Below are 14,649 nucleotides of genomic sequence, written 5' to 3' on the forward strand. Positions count from 1 at the left end.
TTGTGGACGCCCAGGGACGGATTCTCCAGGACTGCATAGCCTGGTACCATGCTGGAGTAGTCTACTTTTTTTAGTCCGTGCTGCCATTTGTATTTGGGAGGAGGGGTGTAGGCCTCCGGATACCCCACTCACCGGACGAAACACAGCGGCAAGCCGCTATTTCACGCTGGTTTCGAGTGGGGGAGTGGTATTTTACGGGCGTGTCGGCCCAATTCGGTTGTGTCCGTGAGGACCCAACATGGCACTTCCACTCCAGCAAATCAACTGCTACTAAATTAATGCTATTACTACCAAATTAACTGCTCTTGGCTCTCTTTCACTGTATGTTGTGCTAAAATTAAAGCTAAAGTAGGATAATGATATGACATTAAACAATAAATGAAGGCAGTTTAATGAAATGCCTAAATATTCACTCAACCGTAACACGAAGCAAAGAGAATCGTTTATCGCACGCGCAGTTTTTATTTTTAACAATCCGATCGACAGTCACGGCCAATCAGCTTGTCATGATGGTTGTCATTTGTGGTTTGATAACAACAAAATTATTTAAATCATAAAATACAGTGATATCGGTACTTGTTTAGTGACAATATAAATTATATCTTTAATATTTACCGGTGAGTATTTTGTGTGGTTTCTGTATATGTAAAATATGACAATTAATAATATTTCGAACTGGTTAGTGGTTATTTTATAGATTGTGTTAATTAGTTATCTATAAACTACAGCTGTATCATACTGTTATTATGTTTGACCATTTACTGTACCATATTGTATGTACCCACGCGATGTCATTGAACTATGCCCTATAAATTTTAACTATCTGACCCACCAGACGTTGTTCTGTACATAATAAATAAAAAACTGTTTTTTTATAAATTTCTCAATAATATTTCATAACATCAAGAATTGTTTCACAGCAGAACTGTCAAACCGTGCGGCGATAAATTCTCTCATAGAAAATACGTCCATACAAAACAAATATTGGAAATAAAAATAATTATAGGTCCCAAATCGAAATAAAAATCAATCAACTATCTCTCAAGTTGGACTAAACTGCACTCCATGAAGTAATCCCCATTAAAATAAAACAATGCTGAATATATTTGTGATATGATTTACATGCGTAAGGTTATTATAATTCTGTTATACATTGATATGTAATTTCAACCTATCTTTACAAATTACTTAACTTACTAATGACAACGTTTTTAACAATAATGATGATTATGATTTAACTATATAAAGATGAATCATTTATTAATTATTAGTTGAGTCCACTACTTCGTCGGCATCGAATCTATCTATATTTAACATAAGTAACATAAGTTAAAGTGGCAATTTTGCTTTGTTTGACAATTAACACGATTATTTCGGTACTTGCTAATTGGGTACATTGTAAACTGACTTCGAAGATGACCCGTGAAAGTGCTAATGATATCCTACAACACTTCACTGTAAATTTTGGAAGATGACGACAAATGAGGATCGAACGGGTACATCCTCTTGAACCACACTGGCGAGAGTCAACGGGTCTTCCATCTGCGTCACCGACACGTCATGTTAAAATGTGTAACAAATTAAAAGTTTAATTTCGAGAAATATAATTACTAAATGGGAAAGTATAATGAATTAAATAAATTATAGGTATAAGACTTAGATTAAAGATTGATTCGCTGCGCTCCAACTAGATACCGCAGGCGCATTCGCAAAGTGAGGCATCTAATACTACGCCCAAATGGGTGTATTCGAGCCAGTCTCGTGTGACGTTGAGGTGCCACACTTTGCACCTGGTACCTGGTTGGAGGGCAGCGGAGACGAATCCTTAATCAAAAGTATAAGAACACTATCTACTCTCCTGTATCCTGTCAAAATCTCTAAATCAATTTTACGAAATGACTGTATCTAAAATGGCAATTACCCAGCAATTCAACTGTAGTTGGTAGTAAAACCTGTTTTTTTTTGCTAAAATTCATACTTACGACATAATATTATATAAACATAAACAAAAATGTCAATAGGTTATACGAATATAAGGTATACCAAATCATATCAAAATATTTTAATGCAAGTCACATTATTACAAAAAGGTGGTACATTAGATAGATGCACAATATATGACGCCCTACAAGGGCACAGCAATCTTTTATCTATGCATACATATAAATAAAATTGGAGTGTCTGTTTGTAATATTGAAATAACCGTTTTTTACTACATGTATATGAATAAATATACGGTACATACACCAAGATAACATTTTTACAATTTTTGTCTGTCTGTCTGTTTGTTCCGGCTAATCGCTGAAATGGCTAGACCTATTTTGACGGGATTTTCAATGGCAGGTAGCTAATATAATAGGGAGTAAGTTAAGCTACGTTTATTTTAGAAAAAATCTTTTATTTTTGAAAAATAAAGTAATGTTGCAATGTCGAAGTCCAACGATCTAACTTTACAAATCATTTATATGGCAAAACAACGTTTACCGGGTCAGCTAGTATAAAATAAATAAGTTTAAAAATAATAATATTTGCAGTAATAATATATTTAATACAACTTTTATTATTAATATAACAATTTTTTTCTATGTTATCTAAGAATATTATAACCAACACGATGATAAAATATATCATAAACGCAATCAATTGTTATTACTACACACTGCTTGTTAATTTCCTAAGAAAGTTTATTGGTGTATTTGGTCCATTCACCATTGTTACGTATCTCTTCCGGGGGTAATACGTCACAACAGCCGACCAATCACAGCGCGTCATTTCATGGGGCGAGGGTATAAAAGAGCGGTTTCGGAATCATTTGTTTCAGTCTCGTGCCAGATTTTGGCAAATCAACATATCCTGAGGATGCCTCGTGTAGAGGCGAAACACGTTTCGAATTGTTTAAAGACAAATATTGGCGGAATCAACAATAAAGACAACTCAAATCATATGGATGATAATAAAATTAATTGAAATGAAATAATTTTTATTATTATATTATATATAAAGGCATTTATTTTCTCAAAATTGATTCCTTTAGAATTCTTTTTGATGTCATCAGTAGCACCTTACAAACTAATTTACGATATATATTACAGCCATTGCAAAATACTCTATTTGATCGAAAAGAGTGGCCATTGAGTTATTGTATGTTCTTCTCATCAGCTCAACTTTTTGCGAACATATGGTAAATTCAGTAATTTAAAATAAATATTTGTAGTGACGATTTAAAAGTGCTATGTTTAAGCCTAATTGAATGAAGTTTATTTGATTTTGACTATGCTTTTCAGACATAACATTAAATTGAAAACTGTACAAATATTTTGAACACTAGTTTGATTTAAAAGTAACTGCGTGATCTGTAAGTATGTTGTTTATTAAGTGGAACTCAGATGACTATTCTAGATAACTTGTTATGTATAACACCTGTACATTTATATAAGGAAATATTTAAAAAATTAAATAATTATTTTAACCTTTAAGTACACGCGTTCTTTGTGGTAACATTGCGTCACGCGTCGGGTACACAAGTATCCCCATAAATATTTTACATTTACATTATAAGGTATTTTTAAAAAATTCTTGACTAAAAGTTTTTATTATTAGAATATACACATCATTATTCATGAAAAAAATTATTATTTGCAACACGAACAGACACGAGTAGGGACTTTTAAAAACCAAGTTACCGTACATACATTTATTTTGGGTAGGTACTTAACTAATGTCTTAAAATTTAACAAAAGTATCATTTTCTGGCTAACGCAATTATAAATTTCTAATTGAATTCGTATCAAAAACACGTAATTATATTAATATTTAAAAAAATGATAATAATTACACTGATTAATCCTACTCTAGTGTACCTACTATTATGAATATTTCTTTCAATTGGCTTGGTAAACAATAATTAATTGCAATATAATGAAGCTAACGTAATAGTTGTTTTTAGAAAATTTAGATATAATATATAGAGAAAAAGTGACCTTGAACAGATTAACTAGTAGCGTGCCGGTTGAAATAATTTTTTTGTTGGATTTTTTAAGGCCCGACACAAAATACGTAGAAGCGAAAACTATAAAATATGTAATATTTTTTAAATCGATACTTTGTTTACATTTTACTAAATAATTATAAAAGGCGAGGTTTATTTATAACAAAAAGGGACGAGACGAGCAGGACGTTCGTCTCATGGTTATTGATACGCCCTGCCCATTACAATATAGTGCCGCTCAGGATTTTGTAATCGGTGATAACAATTGCGCTCGTCTCCTTGAGACATAACATGTTAAGTCACGTTTGCCAAGTAATTTCTTAATTCGTCGGTATGTTTTTTTATGTTTGTTACCACAGAACTTTCAACTGGGGTGAACCAACTTGGATGATTCTTTTTTATTTGAAAGCTGTTGCATCCCGTGTGGTCTCATTGCAACGGTCCAGATCTGACAGTGGAATCCATGAGAAAACCATAAAAGTCTTAAATTTGTTATAAGCATGTGCGCGACAAATTCACGAATAACTCAATATCGCGCCAACCGATTTCGTTAATTCTTTTTTTATTGGAAAGAATTATTACTAATAGTTTGGTGAGAATTTCGTTAGGTTATATGGGATCCATGACAAAGTCAGTGCCAGGTAGGTTTGTAACTACATGCATAGTTGTAGGTGAGATGCGCTTGAGTAGCACGCACGACCTGAGGAGGCGAGAGGTGAGAGCGGGGCCGCGGCGGGAGGACACCTATTCCAAAAATAACAATAATCGTAATTAGAATTAGATTAATTAATTAAATTTTTATAAATATATGCAATTATTTTTTGTGAATATTATATCTATTGTTTTGGAATAGTGTTTTTGAAGTCGGTTGTTTTTTTGTTTAAATTATTTTTACAAATTTTTTCAGAATAATAAGTCTATCAGAATTCTTAGATTTATATGTTGATTACAGTACACGGTAAAACCCGAATGGGTTTTATTTGTACTTAGCTTTGAGTATATATATCTTGTTGTGTATATAAATAAAAAAGTGTGTTTGTACTTATGTAAGTACGCAAGGAGTTAAACAAAAGTTAGGAATAAGTCCTGGTATGATTAGTAAATCATACCATTACTTATTCCGATAAAATAAGGACTTATTTATGTAGTAGTGATTGGTAATTAAAATGCACATAATAAAAATGTTACATCTGTATTTTAAAGATTCCCCTTAGAAGTTAATAAACACTTATTTTTAAAAATTAAATGACAATTGGGGCATTGGGTCCCCTTACAATTCACAATAAGTAATGCCCACTCGAAAAAAAAGACTTTTTAATTTCAGATTTCTATATTTGTTAATAAAAATATGTAAAAAATTACTTATAATGTACTTATTATAACAATTAACAATTAAGCCTTATAAAACTCAGAAAACTTATTTCTACAACCCTATCTACGTGTTGAGGGATAAAACTTTATTATGCTTAAAACTAATACATAAGGTTTGTGGGGGGAAAATCCAGGAAACTGGGAAAACCTGGCTATTTGCTATCCGATGCCCACTCGAACTTTTTTTTTTTGCGCCCAAACAAGGGAAAGGGCTACCCTCCGGGATAACGTTGGGAGGGAGGTGGTGAATGCTCATGGTTATGAGGGACTCACGTGAAAACCTAGGTGCCTACCCACTAAACACCACCTGCAGTTGGCTTTGGGCAGGTGCCCTCTAAGCCTACATCGAAGGCGACCTTCTCTTGGGGAGAGAGAGGCGCAAGCGGCACTCCCTATGGAGTTTCCACTGGGATGCCCACTCGAACTTAGCGCTCTGGCTTATATAGGGCACGATCGTCTACCGTAATGATGCTACCAACTGTTATATCTGAATATAATATTCTATTATAGTTATTTCTAATTATAGTGATAATTATATAAAATAACATTACTAACACAGTAAGTAGTTAAATAAATGTAATTATTAATTTTAATGTCTTGACGTCGGTAGCGCTTATTAACACATCAAGTAATCAATATTATATATTGTTGACATTTATAAATTATAAATCTGAGAAAAACCTGATCATTGGCTTATAAAAATAGGTATTATGATAGGATAGATTATCAAGGTAATTTTATTTTGTAAACGAAATCTTATCAATGATAATTGCTATTTGTTTGTGAATACAGATAATATCAAGAGACGAAACATTTTAAATTTTATATGTATAATAGTGTCTTAGGGTGCTTACATAAAGAAACAGGTTTCCAGTACAGACAAATCTGTACGGGTCGGTACCGCTCGGCGCAGGTATGATAAAATTTATTGAAGTAGGCGCTACTTTGCGGAAGTCCATAATTATATAAATGGTTTGAGTTTTCTTTAGTGTTAATTCCGCCAACATTTGTCTTTCAACAATTCGACACGTGTTTCGCCTCTACACGAGGCATCCTCAGGACGTGTTGTGTCGCCAAAATCTGGCACGAGACTGAGGCGAAACACGTGTCGAATTGTTTAAAGACAAATGTTGGCGGAATTAACACTAAAGAAAACTCAAATCATTTATATGCAGGTATAATATTTCAATATAATCTATGCACCGACTACCTGGATTCACCTGTTTCTTTATACGAGTCAACACTGTACCGATCGGTACCGTAATTAAATCTTTATCCGCATGATAATAAAGATAAAACGCAAAATGAATTTATTACATTAATCCATTTCTTTGTTTGTCCGTTAGTATGCCGATTACCACTATTGTTTTCGAATTTTTAATTGGTCAATACTAATGTATAATCTGAAATAGCAAAACAGCATTAGAATTTCCGCGGTCGTACTTCATTAGCATCTGTGAGCACCATTCCACGCGAGCGCGCTTCTGCTCTGCTCTCAATTCATGAGGGATACAACGACAACAAGGTTTCCGAACTTTCAATTCTTCTTGTAAAATTTTCTGAATTTGGCTCATACCAATCCCCAATAGTCCTGGAATTGTCTCATAGGTAATCCGTGGGTTTTGTTCAATTAGCCGCTTAACAGTAGCCACATTCTTTTCGTTGACGGCAGTTGAAGGCGGCCCTTTACGAAATTCGTCATGTCCTTTACGAAACCATCGCCTCACGGTGCTCAAGCAAGGTGCTTCTCTCCCAAAAGCATTTTGAAGACGAGCGGCACAGTCTTGCGGAGAGAGAGAACTTTTAAAATCATAAAAAATCATCGCTCTAAAATCTTTTACTTGGACAAAGGCCTCACGATCAAAGATCTTCACGACGATCCAACGTTTTCTGGCGATCTTGACCAGATTGTTGGTCCATCTTGTGTGTCTAACAACACTGCGTCTTCCGGAACGTGTTGTCCATTCGAGGACTTTACTGCCCCAATGGCCATCTGTCCGTCGAATTATGTGCGCTGCCCACTGCCACTTCAGGTTCGCAATCATATGTTAATGAGGAATTTTATTTTTTACAACAACATTTAAAGAATATTATGTAGTATATTTTCTTATTATAAGGTTACAAAAATTAATTACAAACAAAAAAAAATATTGAAATCACTTATTGAGCGTAACAATAAAATTTATTAAATAGCCTGAGGGAGGTCGGTCCGCTCACAAAGGAAGGGGGTTAAAATGATACCCCATCATTAAGAAAGTCATTAATGTTATTGTAATATTTTAAACTTCGTAACACATATTTTGTTTTGAACATTTTATGGGATCATGTTGTAAAAGCTTATAAATCGTCCAACGGAGGACACGACAAAAACTCGACTTAACCGAGTAGTTGGCATACGAAGTTTATATTTGTTCCTGGTGTTAACATTATTATAAAAACAGTTTCTAGAAAATTGTCCTATGTGCTAATGAACATACAAAACTTCATTAACAATAATATTATATTAAGAAGCAATAGTTAAATTGTTTATTTCTTTCAAATGTTCTCTTAGTGATTTTTTAAGATCTATCTTATAAATAGCGCGAATAGCCCTCTTCTGCTGCATAAAAATGGTATAACGTACGAGATAATACTATGAAAATAACTTAAGTAAACTAGACGCTCGCATCTATGTCAGATAACTGTCTAAACTTTTTAATCGCGTATCGATAACTCAGTTTCAAAGTGTAACAAGTCAAAAATTCCGTAAGTTTGATTTATATCTAGAAATACTTATGTATGAGAAATTGTTCCATAAACGTGAACACACTGTCACATTTATTTAAAATAAAAATGACAAATTAAGTTTAAGAAATAATCTATTCATTTACAATAATTTATTTATTCATAAAGGCTTACCAACTAAATACAATTTATTAAGTTATGCACTAAGAATTAAACAAATATAATAAAAGAGTTTAAATGTACTTAAATTATAGGTAGGCACTACATTACTATACAAAATACATGTGATATTTTAAAATCTATAAATTTAGGAGAGCAATAAAAAATTTTGTTTTTTAAAATTAAGAAAATTTTAAAAGAAGATATCAATGTTTTCCAATTATATAATTGTAACATTAGCTGTAGAGGAGAGTTTAAGCCATAATTACTGTGGTGGTATTTAATGTGCATTGGGGAGAAATTACTAATTAATACAAAGTTAAGTTTGAGTTAAATTTAAGAATAATATAGGTTTAATTTTAGTATTAAGATCAATTTCAAAGAAGAATTAATATAGTAATTTAAGACAATTAAGATAAGAATTATTATTATTATAAGGTCTCAAAGGTCGTAGGTAGGTTATTTAGAGGTTTCATCGCCTCTATGTTTAAAAAAAAAACTCGAATGTACACTTAGTATTTTTGAAATTTCGGTTTAAAGACATTTATTCTCATAAGATTTAACATAAAATCACTTACATGAGAATTTTACATAAATATACAATATAATATTACCTTAGGTTTCTATGATTAAGCATGCAAAACAAACAAAGTGAACAATTACAAAAAATGAAGGTACATACAAAATTCGTCAAAAGAACATCAACATATTTTATATTTATCCGGAATAAGAAGGACTGGATGTGGCTAACGACTTATAAAGATAACAGTTGAAGTAAACTAAAATAATACCTACGGTTTGAACAATAATACAAATAAGAAAACTTAAAACAAATAAGTACATGTTTATGTGAGTGATTGTGCATTCGAGCATTTTTTTTAAATCATATTATTTATTTTATTCGTAACAAAGTTAAGATTAAAAAATACTTAGAATGAAGTATAATTATTATATTAAATAGTGTTGTTTATAATAATATGTTCTTTTAGTTTTTTTTTTTAAATAATGCCGTACATTTAATTTCTTTTATAGTATTTGGAAGTTTGTTATACATCTGAATTCCCTCGTTTATTTATAATCGGAAATTTTAAGTTCCTTTTACCGTAATTAGTTCTTGGTGGACGTAGCATTAAGTCATTACAACTTCTTAAGTTGTTTTCTTGGGAATACTTCTTTTTTTTAAACATTAATTCTGTGTGTATTTCGTTAGTGTATTGTTCGAATAAGAATACATGTGTAATATTTATATTATGTTTGTGTTACGTCCATTATTTTAGTTTCTTTATATACTTTGCTCGTTGGTGTCAGAAAATCATATCTAAATAATACTTTTATAAGTTTATTTTGTGCAGTTTGGATTAAATGTATGTTAGTTCTGTTAGCTGAACCCCAGATTTCAACCAAATAATCAATATGCGGTTTTACGAGAGAGTTATAAATGATATAACGTACATTTCGGGCGCGACAACGTGCTATACTACGCAGTGTTCCAGTAAGGGAGGAAGGAAGACTTTACGTTATCAATGTGAGGTTTCCATGTTAAATGATTGTCTAATAAAAGGCCTAGATAGTTTTCACTATCTGTTCTTTTAATTAATTGGTTATTAATTTTTAATGGTAAATGATTTGGAATCTTTTTATTTTTAGCGGCAAATATAACATAATGGGTTTTTGATATGTTTATCGTCAGTAAATTACACTGAAACCGCACATTGAGCAGGTTTAGGTCATCTTGTGTGTCTTGTAGATTGGCTCAATTTTATGACCAAAATAAAAAAGGCTAGTGTCATCTGCATATAGTGATAGGGTTCCTTTGAGCTGCAATTTACTAATGTTATTTATATAAATCAGAAATTACAATGGTCCTATTATTGAGCCTTGAGGAACTCCATAAAGTACAGTTTCCTGACTGCTTTCATACTTGCCAAGTTTGACTACTTGTTTGCGATCCGTCAAGTACGATTTAAAATTTTTGTGAGCTACGCCAGTGATACTAATATCATTTAATTTATCAAGAATAATTTTGTGGCTAACTATATCGAATGCTTTTTTTAAATCTATAAATATGCCAATGCTATATTTCTTATCATCAATGTTATTTTTTAATTTAGTTACCAAATCAGCTGCAGCCGAAAGTGTATTAGATTTCGGTCTAAAGCCATATTGCTTACTAAATAAGAAATTTATAGATTTTAAGTATGTCTCAAGTCGATCGTATAAAATACGATCAAAAATTTTAGACAATACTGGAAGAACTAAAATGGGTCGATAATTCCCTGGCTCTTGTTGTGATCCAGACTTGTGAATAGGCGTCACTTTTGCAATTTTTAGACTACTTGGAAATATGCCTTGATTTAAACAGGTATTTATGCACTTTGTAAGTTCATCGGCTAGTAACGGCATGATGCATTTTATTGACTTAGTATTTATAGTATCGATACCTGCACTTGTATTAGAGTCTAAGTTTTAATTACTTCATCTACTGTTGCCGATTTAATAGTACTGAGACCTGGGTACGTAATATTAGTGTCCATACTAGCATTTGTGTAGGTTTTATTGTTATGGTACTTTATAGGGATATCTTCCGCTAATTCTGAACCAACAATAGAAAAGAAATCGTTAAAAGCCTGGCAGATATCATTTCCATTCAGAAATACCGTGTCTTTATGTTTTAGTTTAGTGAGTACGGATTGTACTTGATTTTTATTGTGATTTAGAGAATTTATTAAACTCCACATTTTAGAAGGCTTATTTCGACAATTGAAGAACTTCTTGTGATAGTAATCTTTTAATTTTTGAATTCTGATTGCAACGGCACTTTTAGCTTTTATAAAATTGGTTGCGATGCTTTTAGCTTCAGGATTTTTTTTACGTTGATGCCATAGTATGTTTTTACGATTAATATCATCTATTATACTTTTATTTATCCAGTCTTGCTTCGATGGATTATTAATTTTAGGGCGTTTTGTTTTGTTTTGTTTAATTAATGTCCATATTTTATCCTCTAAAATGTTGTAATCATGGTAATTGTTAAATATTTTGGTATTGTTAACTGTCTCATAGAGCTTTTTATAATCAACCACTTCATAGTGTATATTTTTTTTTGCTTCTGGTCGATATTTCCTTACTTCAAAATAAATCTGTTTGTGGTCTGACATCGATGATTCAATAACAGCTAAGTGAAACCCATTTTCATTCAAGTTGGTAGAGACGTGGTCGATCAAAGATTTTTTTACTAAATGTTTCTCTTGTACAATATCTAGATTCAATTCTGTTGATAATTTTGAAACCATTTTCTTGTAGGGAATCTTTATAAGCTTCAACTGACTTGTCTGGGTTTAATAAGTCAAAGTTAAAATGACCAAATACTATAGCTCTTTTTCTTAGATTCAGCTGAGAAGAAAAAGCATCTAGAAAATTATTAACATTACTTCTATCGGGTTTGTATACAGCGCCAATATCTACAGAAAATTTTTGCAAGTTTATCCATAAGTAATGGTTGCCGTCTTTGTACAGCTCTTCGACAACACTTTGCTTTAAGTTATTATGAGCAAAAATTGAAACACTAACACCATAAGCATTCTGTCTGTACTGATAATAGTGAGTGTAACCAGGTAATTGAATTCGTTTAGCTTCTTCTTCGGTTTTTATCCACGTTTCAGACAATACTATTATATGTATGATTGCTGCGAAAGAGTGAATAACGCACTGTAGTTCATCAACTTTACCTGGTTTCACGATACTACGTGCATTTGCATAGAAGCATTTTAGTGATTTTTTGGTTGAGGAAATTTCATTGAGATTGGTTAAAGCTTGATATGTGGAGTTATTATCTTCTAGTTTGTAGTATATTTCATGGAATTTTTTGAATGGATAGTAATGATTTTGGGTACATTCTTGATATATCTAATGCGAAAATTTTCTTCGCCTTTCTATTGAGAACGGCGAACGGCGCTGAAGTTCCTCTTTCAGATTTTGAAATTGAGCCTGCTGGTATGTCTGATCCGAGAATATTTTTATTTTATTAGTTTTTATGTTGGAGTAGGCATTTAGCGGTTTCCTCTGTTTTAAAACACACTATGATAGGGCGCATTTTGTCTGGTTTGTATTTCCCAACACGGAAAATATTAATAGGGCTAGGACAGTCTGGTGTTATTGTTTTAATGGTAATTTAACCATAGATTATTGGCACTAAACCAACAGCAAAGTGGTTGCTGAAATTTGAAATATTTTAGTTAATTTTACATAAAGATTTAAAAAAAACATGTTTTATAAGTAGTATATAAGTTAGAATGGAGCGTGGTCAGAGAATAAAGGCTTTTATTATCATTATTCTTGGCGTTAAACGATTACACGATAAGATAAACATTGTTTACTTCGTCATACAAACCTTGGATTGTTTTACTTTTAATAATATAAGTGTAAGTTTTTCTCGGTTTGGTAGATCATTGATATTAAAAAGTACGAGTGTACTTATCTTCCTGACCAGCGTTGAATGTTTAACACAATCAGAAGCCATAGATAAATCACAAAAGATACCAACTGCATTCCTACACCTGCATCCGTTATTGGATTTTTCCCTAGTTAATCAAAACTATTTCATATAATACAATTTGTAAGAATTAAATTATGTGAGCTATTTGGCTTAACATTTTTTTTTCAATAATTATAATTTAACTAAGGTTAGGTAGGTAACACTAATACTCATTCTGAAGTGCTTCCCGACTTAATATTGGTATAATTTTACTATATTATTTCAGAAGGTCAAAATACATGCCATGTCTGATACAACTAATAAAAACTATTTCAGGATATTATGGTGTAATGACATCAATTATAGAACTAATTATTGATTTATGATAGCAGATTGATTTAAGAGTGTTAATTATTTCTGTAGGGCAAACAATAATATATTTTTTATATTCTTTGACATTATCCTTAAGGAGTAACTCAGCCCCGTAAAATAATATAAAACAATAAACCAACATAGTCCCGCAAAACTGTTTGGACAGTTTGTCTGCATATATAGTTATCCCCAAAGTTAAAAGCGGATCTCTTGTTTTAAGCTGAAGATTCTTACTGTAAATAATTAATAGTAAAAATAAATAAATAAGGAAGCTCTTTTCTTGAAGGTTCTACGTCGTATCGGTTCGGGAAAACAGAAGCCGGTTATTGATTCTACAAAGTGGCTGTGCGAGGCTAGAAATTTCTTGCAAAACGCGCGGTTATAGAATACCAGATGTCAACGAGATGCGGGTAGTATTTAGCATTTTGACGTTTAGTGCGGTGGAATTCGGCTGCTGGTATCTACACATACTGCTCCTCTGAGCACTCACCGTGATAAATGCGGTAGAAGGTGCAGATAGAACTCACATCTATACGCAACGCCAAAGTATCAAGCCGATCGGAGATGACTTGATCGTCGTTGATTCGAGCCGCTCTTCATTGTATGGGGTCAAATGGAAGAAGCTGGTACTGGGGAGCACCCGCAGTTGCAGGCGGTGGCTTCTAGTGAAGAACTGTCTCACCTTGCTGAGTGCACCAAGCTTTTTTGAGGCCATTTTGACCTTCTTTTCCAAGTGACCACGGAACTTAATTTAATTTTAAGCGGCTTCACACACAGATAAGCTTCCTAAAGTTTAAGTGTGTATTATTATATTGTAAGCTATAACTACATTTTATTTTAAATGAATATTTAAAAAAAATTGAACGTCAATCGATATATCTACGCCAAGAATGCCGATACAGGCTATGGTGGTTAGAGAAGTGATCTCGAATCGAGGGTTAGCGGTGAACGCACAAACTTGTGTTTTCTTTAAGAATTTAATAAAATGAACGTTTGTAAAGACCCGTGGTACTATAAAATCTGTATAATACATACGTTTCGAAACTTGAATAGTTTATATATAGAAAAAAGTTACATCAATGTCAAATCAAAAATAATATCTATATAAAAGGTTGATAAACAATTATTACATATGTGAACTCTTATACAATGCCGTTTTCCTCATTGTCTTCACAATAATTAATAAGACCTTATATTTAGATGGAAAAAAACGTGTCATTGTCCTCTACAAAACATTAACATAAAGTGAATGATGGAAAATACTTCTTTAGTATTTTTTTTAAATAAATGAAGAGACGAGGAGGATGTTCAGCTGATGGTAATTGATACGCTCTGCCCATTTCAATGCAGTTCCCCTAAGCGTTTGACTCCCGCATCGGTCGTAAATTTTGTTTTCAAATTTAATTTATCCTCTGGTATTTCACCTCTGGGTGAGGGTTATCACTTTGAAAAAATAACATATTAATTATAAGTATCTTTAGCACAGACAACAATCACTATCAGTTCCATTATGTTATGTATTTAATAAAACATTATGTAACAGAATTACTTAATCTTACAG

General features: G+C 32.2%; 1 protein-coding gene across 1 annotated transcript in view; it reads left to right on the top strand.

The window, feature by feature from the left end:
• Positions 1-480: 480 nt before the first annotated feature.
• LOC126967191 (cytochrome b5-related protein-like) overlaps positions 481-14,649 on the top strand; it is a 30,460-nt gene continuing 16,291 nt past the window's right edge. The window contains exon 1 of the mRNA XM_050811669.1: positions 481-617. The gene's annotated coding sequence lies outside the window, so the exon portion shown is untranslated. The remainder of the gene's footprint in view (positions 618-14,649) is intronic.

This window comes from Leptidea sinapis, chromosome 12 (genome assembly GCF_905404315.1).
Source record: "Leptidea sinapis chromosome 12, ilLepSina1.1, whole genome shotgun sequence".
In the NCBI taxonomy this organism is placed as follows: domain Eukaryota; kingdom Metazoa; phylum Arthropoda; class Insecta; order Lepidoptera; family Pieridae; genus Leptidea; species Leptidea sinapis.